This window comes from Carassius auratus, unplaced genomic scaffold, assembly GCF_003368295.1.
Source record: "Carassius auratus strain Wakin unplaced genomic scaffold, ASM336829v1 scaf_tig00012939, whole genome shotgun sequence".
Taxonomy (NCBI): Eukaryota; Metazoa; Chordata; class Actinopteri; order Cypriniformes; family Cyprinidae; genus Carassius; species Carassius auratus.
This window is the reverse complement of record NW_020524348.1, coordinates 66,309-86,187: the sequence shown is the minus strand read 5'-3', so window position 1 is coordinate 86,187 and position 19,879 is coordinate 66,309. Positions and strand designations below refer to the sequence as shown.

The window sequence follows — 19,879 nt, the reverse complement described above, 5'->3', positions numbered from 1 at the left end:
AGGCAACTCGGACATCTTTTATTATCTCATGTTGCATGGGTGAAAGAAAACAGTACAGAGTCAGAAGACATTATGACAAGCAAACAACATTCAGTTGTCTCAAACTATATACCTGCAGCAAAGTCTTTTCAAAACTAAGTGGAAAAAGAGATTGATGTGAGTGAGGTGGGCTTTTGATGCACAAACAATTCTGTAAGCAAGCCAATAAAACAACCATAAGCGAAATTATCGACATTCTTTCCAAAAAAAGGTATCTGTTGCTAAGTAAATCAAGGACAACACTATTTTTGTGGTCAACTTCCTGGATATCTATTGAAATGCAGGTCATGGAGGTGTAGAATGAGAGACGGAGATGAGGAATGTTTCACGCCCATGTGAAGCAGTGATGAACTGGAGAAGGTTTGGGAAGTAATGGGGCTTGGGTTTCCTAAAAGATCTTCAAACTATGGGAGGTGTTTGCATATGGAGAGAATCATGAGCACAGAAGCGTTGAAAATGATAATCTCACAAAGGACTTGATTAATGGGCTACTGTGCTCTAATTCGTAGCATGTTTCGCTGGGTAAGTTCAACTTGTAATTGCTCAATTATTTTCAACATGAGGGAAGATCGAATGCTCTGATCCAAAACCTAGTCCGCTTCATAAAAAGATGGCACAGGTGCGCACATCAGTGCACAAAAACTACTGGGTTACAGTGGAGAAAATATTTATCTGATCCCCTGCTGATTTTGTCAGTTTGCCAACAAAGAAATGAAGGGTCTGTAATTTTTATGGTAGGTTAATTCTAATGGATAGGGACAGAATATGGACCAAAAAATCCAGAAAAACACATCATATAAAGGATAGAGATTGATTTGAACATTTGATTTGCAAGAAAAAAAGATAATGACAAATTATTTATTATTAAATAAAAATAAAATAAAAATAATAACTATTAAATAATAATAACTGTAAATGTTTTATGATCAATCCCATAAAGCATTGCAGCAAATTCAGATTACATAAAAAAACTAAAATGAATTATTTAATTATAAATTATATATATATATATATATATATATATATATATATATATATATATATATATATATATATATATATATAATATTTCAATTTTAATATCAGGACAATATAAATAGAAATAAAAATGAGATGGCATTTTAATTAATAAAATAATATTTTAAAAGTTATGTTTCACATTTTTACAAAATGCTTTAAAAAAATTATTTAATCTTTTCTAAATAATTTAGGATTACAAAAGAAACATTTATTGAGATATATATATATATATATATATATATATAATTTATTTAAGCAAGTCATTTAGTGGACTGTCTAACAGGCAACATACAGCAAAGTTTTCAGAACTTAAATGTTCTCTAAACACAGAAAACACAGAAAAAGTCACACAGAAAAAAGGGAAATGTTTGCAGATTTCTTTCTGTTCTGGACAAACAGTAACGACAATCCCATAAAGTGCTTTTCTAACAAGGTGCTGTGTTTTAGTGGGAACACGAAGAAAAGAACAGGGTGATAAATAAGCTCATTCTAATGGAGCATGATGTTCTAATGAACCTGCAAAGTTTTCTTGTTCCCAAACTCTGCCGTCTGTCACAGGGAGAAAGAACACGGAGAACCACTGCAGGATTTAAACAGAGATAAAAGTCTGTCTCTACTCTGTTATGATTCTTAATTGAATGAGAGAGACCACTTGAGAGAAAAAAACCAGAGAGAAAGAGAGAGAGAAAGCAGCAGGGAAGCAACAATAACAGAATATGAAAAAGCCTTAACAAGCGTCCTGCTGTTAGACATTATTATTCAAGTTCTGTCATTTTCTTTTCTTTAATTACAAGAATTTATGAAGACTCAGAGAATCTTAAGACCTTGGCAGCCAGTTAAACTACAGATTATCAAATAATATCTGTATTAAACTAGATTTTTACATTTATGAAAAAGAGCGTGGTGCTATTTTACTATTAGTTTTTTAATGTTAGACTTTTCATTTCTGTTTTCCCTTTAAAGTTTTAGCAATTTGGTTTTATTTATCTTTTTTTTTCTTAATTTATTTTACTTAAGGATTGCTGCCTTGTTAACTAGCTGAAATAAAAGTTTAATATATATTTTTTATATTTGATTTTATTATAGTTAATGTTTATTTTAGGTAAAAACATTTTATATTTATGATTTAATTTAAAACTCTTTTTGGCCTTATCGGCCATCAGATGACAGTTGAGAACCAACCTTACTGAACAATTTGAAAAATATATATGACTATACAACAAATACTTATGCAATAATGAATAATACTTATGGGAACTAGTGATGCGGATAAACTGAACAGCATTAATAATCAACTAAATATCAATGTAAAATCTATCTCTTCAGATGTCAGATGCAAAAAACAAAATAATCTTTAATAATTGCTCTTCAGTGAGTCAAAATCACAAACAGTCTCAGACTCAGCCTCAGGTATAAGGACAAAGATGTATAACACGGAGTTCCTCCAGAATGAAACCATTCAGGTGAGGATTACCCACACACCCAAACTCATCCCTTCATCTGATCTGATATTTATGGGTAAATAAGCAAACAAATTATGTCTGGAAAGCTGGTTCTGTGAAATGTCTTTTTTGTTCTCACATTGCATCAGCAATGCGCAGTGGATAAGACACATGCCTTTGGTGTGAGAGACCCGGGTTCGAATCCACTGTGAGACACCAATGTGTCCCTGAGCAAGACACTTAACCCCTAGTTGCTCAAGAGGCGTGTGACCTCTGACATATATAGCAATTGTAAGTCGCTTTGGATAAAAGTGTCAGCTAAATGAATAGATGTAAATGTGATGGGCCCAGTGTGAGAGCGGCAGGAACACAGATCATCATTAACTCAGCAGAGGTGCAGCCCTCGTTGCTTCCTGCGGAAAGGAGTTATTTCTTCTTATCTTGCTCAGAACTCAGGGTCAGGATGTTCAAAATAGATTTACAACGATTGTTAATTTCTTAACTGATGCAACTGACAAAGATAATTCTCAGAAAAAAGATTTCTAAGAAACCTTTCTGCTTTTGAGCAAACATGTGGAGTCAGTAAGGTGTTTTTTTTTTCACAACTGTTTTAAACACTGATAATAATAATAAGAAATGTTTCATTAGCACCAAAGCATATTATAATGATTTCTGAAGGATCATGTGATGGCCTATATATATATATATATATATATATATATATATATATTAGTGCTGTCAAAATTAGCGCGTTAACGCATTCGATTAATTTGAAATATTTAACGCGTAAAAAAAAAATAACGCAATTAACGCGGTTGCAGTTTTTTTTATTTCCAGTTGTGGCCTATGTGTGTTCAACGTGCAAAGAAATATGGATAAGACCAAGGAAGGACTTTTAGATGGAAAGTTTCAGTATAAAACTCTGCCGGATTACTCTTCAGTCTGCCACAAGAAACATTACTCTTCATTCAGTCTGCCACAAGAAACAGCAACATTAAAATCATGAACTCAAATGTCATTGTTTAAAAAAAAAAAACAATGACTGTTGTAACAGTGCGTAAATCAGACCTTTCTGTAACGCTAACGTTAATAAGCTTAAACGAAAATAACGAAATAATTGTGTAGCGGAGTATTTTTTGTACACAGTGCCGCGAACTGTCAATCACTCCTGTACGCGTGCATCACTGTCCTCCTCAGCTGCAGCAACTTGCGCTCTCTCTCTTCATCAAGCTTTAAAACAAAAAGGGGACAAAAAGATCATCTGATTCTGGTCTTGTTCTTGCAGTATTCAGAGTCTGAAGCCAAGAAAACATATTAAGTGTGGTTGTTAACTGTATTTGATTTTTAACCGAACCGAGTGTGGTGTACACTCACAACGAGTTTCACACACCTTCTCCGGCCACGCTGAGTTGTTGACACTTAACAGTGGGAAAAGCGACACATGCGCTATTCACTTGTATAACTTAAGGGTGAATGGGTAATGTAGTTTCTGCTCTGGGTGGGATGAATTAGGAAACTTGCATTGTGAAGGGCGCTCTGAAAATCGGCAGTGCAGGTAAAAGATTAAAACCTCTATTAAAACAGATGTCCGAATGAGCGTACCGGTACGCTACAAGCACGTTCTGGGCGCACGGAGAGGTGGCGGTACGCTCAAGAGCTATATTTGGAAGTGGAGGTACTGAGTACCGGTGCGTACCGGCCCACTTAAAGCACTGGCAATGACCATACCTTGGAATTTTTTTGCAGTCCACTTAGAATTCAACATGGAAATCATTTTTGTTTTTTATTGGCATTGATTGTTTTGAAATTCAAATGGCACTTACATGCCTGTGTTTTTATTTCTGTAATAAATATGGCTTTCAAGCCAACAGTTCATTTGGAGGATATTGATGGTTTATTGCAGGTATGTTGTTTACATGAGAAAATCTGTGTTACAAGTTAAACAAAAATTCCAATAAACAATCATATTTTGAATTTAAATAGTTTCTTTGTCTTGAGTTTACATTAATTATTTACATTTGACATTTACATATCCAAAAAGTTTCAGTCTTTTAATTGCGATTAATCGCGATTAATTAAAAAAAATTGTGCGATTAATTCGTTAATTTTTTTAAATCGATTGACAGCACTAATATATATATATATATATATATATATATATATATATATATATATATATATATATATATATATATATAAAATTATTGTTTAAAGCCTTATACACAGTTCTTAAAAATAATATTAAATAAAATAAAAAAAAATTCAAAATGTATATTTCAATAATTATATAGAAACCAAAAACATCTTGAATATAAAATCGAATTGAAAAGTTATTTTAAATTGTAATAATATATCACAATATTCATGTTTTACTCCTCTTTCTATCAAGCATTGGTGAGCATTCATTCAAAAACATAAAAAAAAACTTTCTGCCCCCAGATTTTTGAACTGTAGTGCATTTATTTGTACACTTTGTTTGATGGCCTTTTCATTTGATATTTATGTACACTTCACTGTGTTTTTAGTAGGTTTATACAGTGTATATATAAATGTCCCCAACGAGCTGTTTTTGTCTGTTGTTTGTTGACAATGGTGTCATGGGAGCAGAGGTGACGGGGTGTGTTGGAGTAAATGTGTGTGGTTGGGTGTGAAGTCACACACTCCGTCTGAGTGGATCACAGTGAATCACAGCTGCTGTCTGGACATGTTCATCATACCTCACACCTTCCACAGCTGATATGTCACTCCTGGCCTTCAATCAAGTGGACAGTAGATCTCATAGATCTTGATGAGGCCTAACTGTACGCCAATCCCTCTGAACCTAGAAATGAAAATCCTGTCATTTTTTAAGTCTTATTTTCTTCCAAATCTTTGAGACATTCTTTCTTCTGTGGAACAAAAATATGCTTTTTTGAAAGTCAACTGGACACCATTGAAAATTAACACACTTAACCAAGCATTCTGCACACGTAAGAACCTTCCAGTTTTATAAAGCCATCATAATTATAGCCTCACCTTAGGCCTCCACCTTTAAAGCCTTAAAGTCAACATGATATCAGAATTGACTCGGGTGTCCTCCTTAAAATTGCTCATGGTCTTTTTTAGCATGATTCATCAGTAGATGTCAATCTGCAATTATTAAAAATACAGGTTCTTCACTGGCATTTATAGTTCCATGAAGAACATGACATCCAATGGATCTTCCAATGGTCAAAAGATTATTTATAGTGGAAAACAGTTCTTTAGATTATGAAATGTTCCACACACTAACAGAGATGTTCTTTTAAGAACTATTCACTAAAAGTTTCTTTGAACAATGAAAAAAAATATATATTTCTGCTGATTTGCATGGATCCAGTCACAAAACATTCAGTCAAATCGAATGTGATGCATTTAAATCACATGTCTTATGGATGGAAGTCCAATGGATAAAATAACCAAGCCTACATTTTTTTTCCCACTTAATATACTGTTTCACCCTAATTGTCTCACATTATGCAATTAAGTAATTAGTTAATTCTAAATAATTATCTGGTCATTATTTAGTCACGGGGATGAGTCTGTTTTTCAATAGGAAATATAATTTATTGCTTCTGAAGTCATATAAAAGCGTTTTTGAGGAACAGACCTACATTCTCAGTTGGATATTGGAGATACTGGATATTCGATTGTTTATGTCAATTTACTTTAAACTTTTTTTTTTTAAATCTTAAAAAAAAAAAAATGCTGGAGGCTTGAGACTTTACCATAGACTGCAAGTAAATAACAGTATCAAGGTCCATAAAAAGTATGAAAATCACTCCATATCTCTATGCTGCATGCTCTTCTGTGTCCTCCAGACCACAAGGATGTGCTGTTTCTGTGTATTTAGCTTTGATGTGAAGAAAAAAAAAAAAAAACCAGTGCATCCTTGTGGCGCGGAGAACACAGAAGCACATCGGTGATATTTAGTGACACAGAGGAGACCATTGACAAAGGAATTATTGAATAAAGTTATTTTTGTTTTCCTTCACTTACAAAACAAAAGTGTTGCCGTCACTTCATATAACCCAGATTGCATGTCTGATGGCAGATGAAGTATTCTGACAACGACTTTTCATACCTTTTATGGACCTTGACACTGTTATTTATTTGGCAGTCTATGGGACAGTCTCAAGCCTCCAGGGTTTTCATCCAAAATATTAAAAATTATGTTCTGAAGACAAACAGAGATTTTACGGGTTTGGAACGACATGGGGTAAGTGATTAATGACAACATTTAATTTAAGGGTGGAGTATCCCTTTAATGCATTTCATTTCTTTATATTTTTATTAAATCCATCTGATCGGCCCAGGCACCTCACACGCACAAAACAACATTAGTTCTAGCATTGCTTGACATTTCAGGTATTCATCATCAAACTAAAATGCAGTCGAACAAATATAAAAGTTACACTGTATATTTTAAAAGGTCCACTGTAAAATCAGCATGCAGTGCCCAAACAACAGTTTTACACATGTAAAGGATTTTGCGTTAATATTGGAACATGAGTGAAGTATAAAGCCATGTTTAAGCTACAGTACATAATAAATAAGTTTAACAACCAAATGTTACAAATATGGCAAAAATGGAATCATTTAGATTCTTGTCAAATGAGAGAGGCTCATGAGCCCAGTGCCTTTTCAGCTTTGAATGACATTTGTGCCGTTTATAATAAATGCCACTAGCTTACAGCATGATTTTTTAAATATTATAGTTTAATATATAATTTTATAGCTGTTTATTTTGTCATTCTTGTTCTGTAATATCGATACACAGTATGTAATTGTTTGCAGTTAACAAGGTTAACGTGTGTTTTTGGAGTGAGATCAGTTTCTTTTTCATGCGATTACTTCCTCTGTTTGATAAGGTTTTGTTTCTCCGTTTTGTAAACTCTAGGAGTTTTAAGGGCATAGTATTCAAATGCCAATTGAATAATAAAAATAAATAAATAAATAGTGCAGACGATTACCATTTCCCTCGAAATATAAATCGTGTGCATTATTTAATAAATCGAGGAAACTAATGAATAAATCGTGCGCACAATTTATAAACTATGGGAATTAATTAGTAAATATGTGCATCCAATTTAATCTACTTTTTCTATAGATTTTTTGCACCCTTAGATTCCAGATTTACAAATAGTTACAAACCATGCATCAATGGAAAGCTTATTTATTAAACTTTTTTATGAAAAAATGACCCTTATGATGGGTTTTGTGGTCCAGGGTCACATATGGGTTACTTTTCCTTTTTATTTTATTTTTTTTTTTTTTTTGATATTTTGTGTTTGTATGGTGAATTTTTTTTTTTTTTTAAGTTAATGTTCATATTTTAATGATGAACTCTTGTAATTGTCGTCTGACGTTTGGAAAGCAGTTGCATGTAACCGAATACGCAAGGACCTTTCCGTGACAATTACACCCCCTCCCCCCTCCAGAGATCAGAGCACGAGGTGAGGATGGGGCCGCAGCATCGTTTCCATGACAACCTCGCCAAAGCCATTTGCAGAGGCAGCAGCTCGATCAGCTAATTGAAGCAATCACAGAAGAAACCGAGCCGCTGTGCCAGATCAGCTCACTGTACCCTTCCCCCATCAGTGCAACCCCTCGCCCGTCTCCCGCCTTATTCACAATTCAATCAGCCTCCATAATCCATCAGGAACTCCAGCTAATTCAGCTAGTGTGGGCTTTTCTCACTCATTACAGACTTCAGCAGTGCAGGTACGGGAGGACGAGAGGAGAGACTTTTGCTCTGAACCTGCTGGGCAGGTCGATATTTATAGAGGATGTCAGAGTGAAAGGGAAAGAGATCGAGGCTTGGTTTCAAGGCTCAGTGAGAGGTTTTCTAAATTCCACTGTACACTGTGTGACTTCTTCTGTCCTTTATGACAACTGCTTGTTAGATTGTATGATATAACCCAAGTGAGATGTTGAGTAAAAGGCACAGCAGACTGTGTGACATCAGTGGAGAAATGGCAGACTGTACAATATAGTTTGGCTGTCTTATGACTTTGTACAAAATCCAGTCCTGTCACATTCTCAATCTTGCCAGAATTACAAATCAATTTGTGATTATGGCATGATTGAGAATGTGACAGGATTGGATTTTATACAACACACACACACACACACACACACACACACAGACATATATAATTCAAATTACATTATCATTTTATTTATTTAAATAGGATAAACACCATATTGTAGTTCAAGGACAAACTGGGGTTCGTGTAGGATTATCAGGGGGTTTGTAAATGTAAAGGGGTTATATGGTTAATTTGCTTATTTGGTTTAAGGTTTAAAAAACACAGTTTTCTACATACTGTACTTTATTGTTTCTCCTCTATTCCCCGCCTTCCTGAAATACGTTGACTTTTACGAAGCTCATTGTTCTGAAAAGCTAGGTGTACACTGATTGGCCAGCTATCCAGTGCGTTGTGATTGGCCAAATGCCTCAAGTGTTACACCCCTTATTATACGGTGATGCCATCTCCTGGCACGACTAGACAAAACCAATAAAACCCATTACAAACGAGGCATTTGTTTCGTCCAGTTGGGACATAATTACTGATTATAATGACTTATACTGTCTTTTTACGTGTTGCGTTGCATTGCGCCGCGTAAACATAAAACCATGTCTTAATGTGTGATCTGAGAAATGACAAACAATATGCGCTACTCTACACTGCTCATAACTTGTGTTGGAATCATCAGTGGCAAATTCTTTAAAGGTGCTGTGTAGCTGACTAGGTATTTCAGTCCAAATTCAAATTTAAGCCCTTGGACACCAACACTCGTTAACTTTGTTGGAGGTTATATTAATCGCAAAGGCAGCATTGGTGAACGTCATACTAAAGAGCTAATTCTATACTGAAAAAATAAATCCTATTTTATTCCCCAAATTGGGCAAAAAATCATGGCATTTTGTACATTGTGTAACAGGATTAAAGCAGCATGCTAACTCAACCACATGCACACACAAATAGCATTATAGTTGGGTTTATGGATTATAATTTTGCAACAAGCATGATATTATATGCATATATGCACTCACAAATATAGTTTAATAAAGAAAAAGTCAATTTTTTTTTAAATTTTACATTAAATCATTTTTGGTATTGAATGATGACATTTACTATTTTGAAAGGATCACCTTTTTTACTGAACTTGTCGCATTAATTTTTTTTCTAGGATTGATTTCACTGAGAAGGATACCTAAGAATTATCTAAAATAAGATTTTTTTTAGCAAGTATTATAATTAATCTGCAGACATTTTTGGAACAGTCATGAGCATGTACGAAGCTTTACAATGATGCCAACTGTACGTACAGTAGGCGATTCTCTAGATTATGGAACATAGCCACAGAGAGAGAGAAAGTGAACGTGAGTGTTTACTGTACTGCAAGTTCACATGACAAGATGGAGAGGAACTGACAGCCTGTGGGAGCATTATTAAAGGGTTTGCAGTGTATCTGTGTGCATGCTTATTACAAAGTATGGTCTGTAACATGTGGTTTTGTGTGTGTGCTCATGCATGCTAAATGCATTCTGAGTGTAATTACTGTGAGAGTGTGCATGTCAGCAGGAGTCCGTGTGATTTTGCTGGTCTGTAAATACCCACACTTATGTGCTACTTTCAGAGGATGGCTACTTTCATGTCGATATACTTCTTACCACACATTCTTCCAAGGAAAACCATGCAATTCTTATGGCTTGCAACAGAGAATAGTCACACACACACACACACACACACACACACACACTTCATTAGTCAAAGCCTTGGAATAATTAAAAACGTTTAAACTTTTAACTTTTCTAATGCTCACCAAGACTGCATTTATTTGATCATAAATTAAGTAAAAAATTTACTAACAGTAAAAGTAAAAAAATATTATAATCTAAAATAACCTTTTTTTTTACCATTTAAAATAACTTTTTATTTTTATATATTTATAAATCACTCCTGTGATGACAATGTTGAATTTTCAGTCAGCGTCACATGATCTTTCAGAAATAATTCTGATGATGCTGATTTTGTGCTTATTATTGGTGCTCAGTTCTACTTTTTGAGGATTCTTTGATGAATAGAGCCTCTATTTGAATATAAATCTTTTGTAATATAATACATGTCTTTACTGTCACTTTAAAGCAATTTAATGTTCCCTTTCTGAATATTTTCTTTTACGTTTTAAGTATATACATCTATAAAAATGAAAAAATAAATATACAAATAAATATAATGCATTAAATAATTATTGCTAATACATTAAATAAAATACATAAAATATTGAAAAAGTAGAAAACAGAATTATTGCATCAACTATAATTTCTATTTAATTTCATCCTTAATTCTAAGATTTCTATAACATAAACTTCATACTATAATCTTATGATTGGATGAGAGTCTTCTATCTGGCCTCCATGTAAGAATGTAAAGCTTCTTTGTTGTATGTTAGGCTTCCTCATCCTCCTCCTCCTTTCTGCCCCGCAGGTATTCAGCCGAAAGAATTGGACAGGTTGACTCGAGCAGTGATGTTGTTATCTAGCGCCTGCACATGTCTCTATGTGGACAAAACCCATCAGTGTAACCACTGGAGCGCCAGTCATTTTATCATGAACCGAACCAGTGCTGCTAGAGCTCGTTTTGCACTGGACCCCAGCAGACATGTCAAACGGATATGACTGAAGCATCTCGGCTCTTGACACCTCTCTTAAGGTCTGAGATTACAGGACTGGGAATTAGACATCATCCTTCGGAAGAGACTATCAGCCCCTGACACACTGTACATGTTCAGCATGGCATGATAATCTCTCTGCGTGTGCTAACATGACATTAAAGCAACTCTTCTTTATTAATCCCTGATAAACCCATATTAATCGTAATCGAAGTTAAAATCCCAAAATTCCCAGTGCTCCATTTTCTGTCAGTGCTGCTGACACAAGAGAATTACTTTTTTTTTTTTAATAGGTTATAGGCCCACACCTGGCTGGATTTAAATGTGAATTGTAAATCTGAACATTTTAAAAGCAAAATGTATTATACCGATCTGATGGTACTACAGTATAGCTAAAATATGTATTCATTGACAAAAGGCAAAGACATATCGTCGAAGTTTGTGAATGATATGCATTCAAATTTGGTCATTACATTTAGTACATATAACTTAATTTCTGAACTTGTTTGTTTTGTTTTCCTTGTGGATTACATGGGTTGTTACCGACATCTGTTGAAAATTTCAAGTAAACAGCTTTAGAAATGTATTTACAAATGTTGATGTTGTGTTCAATACCCACTGTACACAATATGATATGGTATGATATATGACACATGACATATGACACATGATAAGATATATGATATATGATATGATAGCAGTATTTATCCGGCACAAAAACAAAGATCTCAATTAGGATTGATTGAATTAAATCTATTCTAAACACAACTAATTAAAATAGAAAACAATCTATATAATCAAAACAGACAAAGATTGACTACAATATATAAAATATAAAAATTACATAAAAGCATGCTATTTCTTTGCCTCTAACATACAGGTTTCAAAAGAGGGTTTTCAAAGCGACATTATAAAAAAAATTCTACGAGTTCTATGGAAATTTTAATAATCTCAAGAACCTTTTCCCCTAATTGTTTTTTTCTTTCAAGCTGGGTTCACTGCTAAAGACTTGTTGCACCACAATGACATTGATATTTGTGTGTATTTGTCTACTTCTTTCCCACAATCCTTTGCTGTGAAGCAAATGACAAATGAATGATAAAGCCACGATATACATTTTCCTTGCAGAAACTCCCCATCTGCTCAATAATTCACACACCGTCTGCCCAATCGGCCTCCCACAAGCCATCAGTGGCAGACACAGTGATAGACACCGGAACACTAGCGGTTCAGCACGGTGACTGAAACATAGGAAATGCTGCGGACCGGGGCTGGGGTCAGAGGCCGTCGCTCATGGCATCTCCATGACGTGCAGTCCCAGCATAGCACACACTGACATGCTCTCCGCTCTCTTCAGCTCTATATATAGATGTGCTCCGCTTCTGTCCACCTGCCAGAGGGTCTAAAAATAGCAGCATGCTCATTTTCCTTCGCTCCAGCTCCACACCACACCGCACCGGGCCGGCCGATCAACTTTCAAACCGCAGTAAGATGGGGGCAGAGATAGAAGGATAGACAACGATATGCTTGTAGTTATACATGTCTTTCACACATGTCCTGCAGCAATGTGGCTTACGTGGATAACACCATTAAACATGATGTCCTCCCTCGGGCTGTCCACTGTAAATCACATTTTATAAAATGGGCTCTAAAATCTGACTGGAAGAGCCTTGTTCATTATAATTCTGGCATGAACTGTCATGCATTTTGTTGAGGAAAGGTGCCACATTAATTTTCTGAGCAATTATATCTGCGATTTCCAACAAAACAAAAAAAAATTAAGCATTGACCCAGTAAGCAACCACACAGCGACTACTAAGAACACAATAGCAACTACCTAGCAACCTCCTAGCAAAACACACACACACAAATAATCAGTGTATGCACTGATTTAAAAATTCTAGTCAATACTAATGAGACCATAATTATTGTGATCTTACGTCAGAAAAAATAAAACATTTCAAAAATGTAAAAACAAATAGTTATGTATTTTTACAGTATGAACATTTGTCCAAAGTAATAATGATGCATTGGTATTTAATTTCTAGCTAATACTGATAAACCAATGATTATTGTGACGTTTTGGCAAAAAAAAAAAAAAAAACTAAAATTAAAAACCAATAAAATTCAGTAAACTGTATTATATTGTAAATACATTTGTGTAAGTTAACAGGCATGCACTGGTATTAAAATTCCAGCCGATACTGATAAGCCAATAATTATTGTCATGTTATGGCATATAACCACTGATCTAGATCAATGCATATAACTGATTAAACAATAAAATAAATAAATAAATAAAAATCAACAAATTCAGGAAAAATGGGTACTAAATCACAATTACAATGTAGAAAATGTAAAAATCTATGTAAGCTTCACTTTATTTTATCATATTGCTAAAGCAGTAATTTTATAGAGGTTGTAAGCCACTTTATTTTGCCCCCTGGTAAAAATAAGTTTAGCTTTTTAAATTTTTTTCTACTGTTTAAATGGAATACGTTTTTAATGAATATTCATGAATAGTGAGTATGAATATTCATTAAACCAGGTCAAAGGTCATTGAAAATGCACAAATAAGCACTGTAAGCAATTACAGGAAAATGGAAGATTTAGTTCAAGTGAGAATTGTTGATTTTGTCCTCACAGCATAATGAGTGGAATGTATGAATAACAGACTGGCTTCCCTGTCCAGCTGCTCTCTGTTTGTTTCTATGTTTGCCTATACGGAAGTGTTACATAAGCAGGTGAGACAGGATACAGAGTAAAATCACAGAACATTCCCTGTCCCTAAGGAGGTACATTTCCTTCTTCCTGATCTCCGTGTTCAATCCACTGCTTGGAAGCAGAAACAGGAAGTCAACAGACGGTCAAGCGTTCCATTTCAACAGGAAAAAATGCCTCTAAAAGATGTCATGACACTGGCACCACATAGCAAACAGTGCATGACCGTGAACTGAATCCCTCTGAAAAACACACAAGCTAAAAATACCGGTGTGTTAAAAATATGCTCAGAGTTGACCGTAAATGTAAAGCAGCATTTTCCACACAAGACACATTGCTTGTCAGGATGAAATAAATACTGGCCACAAAGAAATGTCTTTTTTCCTTCTATTCATTCTTGGAATAACAATTATAGATTACAGTTTTTACATTATTTTGCCAAACATCTAGAGTTACCAAAACCATCTGTTTTCTATTGTTTGCTAAAGACAAAAATAATATATCTATCTATGCTCCTATGATTCAAATGCTTTAATTATTATTATTTATTTTTTTTATATACAAAAATGGCAAAATGTATTACATTATAATCCCAACTTTGTAATATTTAAGCATTAACACATTTGACAGAACTGATCTAAAGGTTTATGCTCATAGGATTAAAATGTATTAATTATACACAAATTGGAATTGTCTAATATTTATATGCATTTTATTTTAGATTTTATCATTTTGATTTAGCAGATTAAAAGTATTAAATTTAGGCATAACTGACATATTAACATTATATATCATATAAAATAAATTAAAATGCTAAAATAAAAGAGATACAATATTTTATGATTATGATATAGTAATCCTTTAAAAAGGGACCCCATCACTGTATTATTGTAGTGGTGTGCATTTAAGAGACACGACTTGGCATCCTGTTTAGTAGTGCACAGCTAATACTTAGAAGACAATGCTTTTCAACATGTGCTTATGTGCACATGGATAATTCGAAACATTTATCAAAACTAAAGACACTGTCATCCCTTACTGGCTTGGGGCATTTAACAAAGGTAGAGGTTACTTTGTGTGTCACTAAAACACATTAACCATGTTTGACAGATGAAATACGTGCATTATGAAAGAATGGGATTCAAATGAATAAACCAGTGGCAAGAAGTGCTGGTTACAGTGAGATGCGTTCAGGACACACAGAGCTTTTAATACAGCATAGAAAAGAATCAATATCACTGTATCCTGGAGCAGGATTCAGAAACTCATTGGACAAGAGAAATCTGATGCTTCTGTTTGTTGGGATCCCTGGGGCGCTTACATACAAATAGCATGCAGCACGGGTGTAGTGTGCTTTAAGTGGATTATAGAGGGATATAGTATCTGAATCGGGATGTAATACAGCAAAAGAGCAAATACAAAGAGGAACATCTTTGTTTATCTTACGGTCTTTCAGAATTGTGTCTCTGCTAATCACTACTTTACTACTTTAGACCTACATAGCATTTATTATTGTATATACAAGTATATAATTAAATGTATAATAAATCAATAATAAAGAGAGGAATAATATAATTTTATATACTTATATTTACAGGTACATCTAAAAAAAACCTCAAATGTAAATATTCTAATTCTTTGAAATACTGGATTTTTGACTGGATTCATGAGCTCGAAGCTCTATGTATAAAAAAAAAAAAAAAAGTTTTACTTGTAATGAATCCAGTTTTACTTTTTGAATAAAGTTACAAAAAAAAACTTTTCCATGTGTGTGTGTGTGTATGTGCGTGTATATATATATATATATATATATATATATATATATATATATATATATATATATATATATATATATATATATATAATTAAATAAGATAGAAATTTTGAACAAAAAAAAAAAAACATTTCAAATGAATTCTAAAAAAGCATACTTTGTGGGTGGGTGGATGGATGGATAAACAGATATAGTAAAAAAAAAAAAAAAAAAAAAAAAAAAAAAAAAATATGTACAGTAATCTTATATATGTACACACATGATTTTTGATTAAACCGAGGTGAGGATTTGTTTTATTTACTTACTTTTGGACTTATGCTTCCCATCCTGACTATGAAATGAGAAAGCAATAACAGCCTATACAAATAAGAAAATGCTTCACATAACCGAGACCCAACCTACTTCAAATATAATAGCAGAACAATACAAACATTAACACGATCTACACTCAATAACAGAATATGCTTTCATTACTGTGTACTGCAGTATTGATTCTAGGATGAAAGGATTATTTCATTCTCTGTGCATAGCATCTATCACATGTTGCCAATTACTTTAGACAATATTTTAAAACCCGTAGCTTGTAAAAATTTAAGATAATTACTTTATAGTAAATACATATTATATTTTATTATCGTAAAATTTAATAAAAATTATAATTTGTTTTTTGCATTTTTGGAGTAGTTCACTGAAATAGGCAGAAGTGCAGTGTGCTGTGAATATTTGCATATTTGAGTCTTGAAGGTGTGGTCTAATCACTTCATGTCTGGCCAGCAGCAATGCAGAACAAACCAGAACAGTCATCCTGGCTCAGCAAAACAATGTGAACTATTCCAGAATCCATTTCTTAAACTCAGTGACCTGCATTTCTGCAAGGCCTCATTCATTTTTACACAACTGAGGGATGAGTGCGCTAACAGTAAGCTGCATATGCTGTTCATACACAAAACATTGAAAATAACCTTGAATGTTACTTCAAAAGAACAATTCAAAAGAAAAACCCAAACTCAACCACCAGTAGCCAAAAGCAACACCGACATATTGTCCAACTGACAACCGGTGAACACGTGCCAGCGTATCTCCTCTGTCAGTGGCCACAGAAGAAGAACAAAGGAGCGCTAAATCCTGAAGCATGGCCTCTCTCGAACAGTGTAATACGAGGATAAGAAAACCCCATAAAACCCACAGACAAAAACATTAGAGAGGCTGGGATTGCCTCTGTCTGTGGACACGCTGCCCTCAGTGCACCACCAGGCTTTAAACGCCATTCGGTCAGGCTTCAAAGCATAGATATGCCATGACATCAGTGCAGCTGGTTTCGGCTGCTGAACTAGGTGCATTCTGGGGTTACTTGGCCATGAATAGCCAGCAGCTGAGATGATATCTTCTAAGCGCTGGACTGAGAGAAACAGCTGTTGGGCTGAATGACAGAAAGGGGCAGCCTGACTGTAAGCAATAACACTACCCTCATATTCAGCCCTTCACTTTAAAAGAATGTTCTGGGTTCAAAATAATTGGGGTTTATTTATGACATGCTGTTGATTAACACAGAAAAAAAATAATTAGCTCATCAGTTTGCAAAAATATGTTGCAGCAGTGTTATAAAATGAAAAACATAAAGGAAAATGATCATTAACCAAAATATAAACTCCAAATCTAAGTAAATGGTCAGTTTTACAAACCCGATTCCAAAAAATTTGGGACACTGTACAAATTGTGAGTAAAAAAGGAATGGAATAATTTACAAATCTTGTATTTTATTCAAAACAGCATATAGATAACATATCAAATGTTGAAAGTGAGACATTTTGAAATGTCATGCCAAACATTGGCTCATTTTGGATTTCATGAGAGCTACACATTCCAAAAAAGTTGGGACAGCTAGCAATAAGAGGCCAGAAAAGTTAAATGTACATAAAAGGAAAACCTGGAGGACCAATTTGCAACTTATTAGGTCAACTGGCAACATGACTGGATATAAAGAAGAGCCTCTCAGAGTGGCAGTGTCTCTCAGAAGTCAAGATGGGCAGAGGATCACCAATTCCCCAAATGCTGCGGCAAAAAATAGTGGAGCAATATCAGAAAGGAGTTTCTCAGAGAAAAACTGCAAAGAGTTTAAAGGGTTAGTTCGCTCAAAAATGAAAATTATGTCATTAATAACTCACCCTTATGCTGTTCCAAACATGTAAAACCTCCATTTATCTTCGGAACACAGTTTAAGATATTTTAGATTTAGTCCGAGAGCTCTCAGTCCCTCCATTGAAGCTGTGTGTACGGTATACTGTCCATGTCCAGAAAGGTAAGAAAAACATCTTCAAAGTAGTCCATGTGACATCAGAGGGTCCGTTGAAATTTTTTGAAGCATCGAAAATACATTTTGGTCCAAAAATAGCAAAAACAATGACTTTATTCAGCATTGTCTTCTCTTCCGTGTCTGTGTGAGAGAGAGTTCAAATCAAAGCAGTCTGGATATCCGGTTCGCGAACGAATCATTCAGTTAACCAAATCGAACTGAATCGTTTTAAACTGTTCGCATCTCTAAAAAGCATTAATCCACAAATGACTTAAGATGCTGACACTCCCTCTGAGTTCAAACAAACCAATATCCTGGAGTAATGCATGCACTCAAACAGTACACTGACTGTGAAGATGAACACAGAGCCGAGCCAGATAACGAACAATAGACTGACTCGTTCACGAGTGAAGAACCGGTTGCTTCGGTGTGCGGATCACCAGTAGTTCTTTCAGACAGTTCGGTTCAATAAACCGGTTGAAGAAAACGGTTCACCGGTTCTTTTGCACTCTACGTAATGGCGTCATTTGCGATGATTGCCCTTGATTCAAGCCTTCAGTTTACCCGCGCTCATAACACTAGCACAGAATCAATCACCAAAATAATCAGTTCAGTTCAGATGCTCTGTGTGTCGGTCTGCTTCACGCTGAATCACACATGCGCAGTATCATCAGCTCCTCGGTTCACAAATCGGATGCGTCTGACAGAAACGGTTCTTGACTCGTGAACGAGTCAATGTTTTGTTCGTTTTCTGGCTCGACTCGGTGTTCATCTTCACAGCAGTTCAGTCAATGTACTGTTTGAGTACATTAATTACTCCGGGATATTGGTTTGTTTGAACTCAGAGGGAGTGTCAGCCACATTAAAAAAGTTAACAGCTTAAGTCATTTGTGGATTAATGCGTATTAGAGATGCAAACAGTTTAAAAAGATTCAGTTCGATTTGGTGAACCGAATGATTCAATCGCGGACCGGATATCCAGACTGCTTTGATTTGAACTCTTTCTCACACAGACACGGAAGAGAAGATAATGCTGAATAAAGTCGTCGTTTTTGCTATTTTTGGACCAAAATTTATTTTCGATGCTTCAAAAAATTCCAACTGACCCTCTGATGTCACATGGACTACTTTGATGATGTTTTTCTTACCTTTCTGGACATGGACAGTATACCGTACACACAGCTTCAATGGAGGGACTGAGAGCTCTCGGACTACATCTAAAATATCTTAAACTGTGTTCCGAAGATAAAAGGAGGTCTTACATGTTTGGAACAGCATAAGGGTGAGTTATTAATGACATAATTTTCATTTTTGGGCGAACTAACCCTTTAAGTGGAAGAATATGACAACTGTAGACAAATTCCTTGACACATCTGTGTGTGGTGGCTCCTGATGCCTTGACCCCAGCCTCATTCCATTCCTTGTGAAGTTCACTCAAATTCTTGAATCGATTTTGCAATCCTCATAAGGCGGCGGTACTCTCGGTTGGCTGTGCATCTTTTTCTTTCACACTTTTTCCTTCCACTCAACTTTCTGTTAACATGCTTGGATACAGCACTCTGTGAACAACCAGCTTCTCTGACAATGAATGTTTGCGGCTTACCCTCCTTGTGAAGGATGTCAATGATTGTCAGATCAGCAGTCTTCCCCATGATTGTGTAGCCTAGAGAACCAAACTGAGAGACCATTTTGAAGGCTCAGGAAACCTTTGAAGGTGTTTTGAGTTGATTAGCATGTCACCATATTCTACTTTGTTGAGATAGTGAATTTGTCTGTTTTTGGTAAATCTGAGCCAAAATCATCACAATTAAAAGAACCAAAGATTTAAATCTACTTCAGTCTTTGTATTCAATTTATTTAATACACGAGTTTCACAATTTGAGTTGAATT

General features: G+C 34.8%; 1 long non-coding RNA gene across 1 annotated transcript in view; it reads right to left on the bottom strand.

Annotated features, from left to right (window-relative positions):
* Positions 1–5,218: 5,218 nt before the first annotated feature.
* LOC113073828 (uncharacterized) overlaps positions 5,219–19,879 on the bottom strand; it is a 53,265-nt gene continuing 38,604 nt past the window's right edge. Inside the window, exon 3 of the long non-coding RNA XR_003280551.1 lies at positions 5,219–5,322. This is a non-coding gene — a long non-coding RNA (uncharacterized LOC113073828). The remainder of the gene's footprint in view (positions 5,323–19,879) is intronic.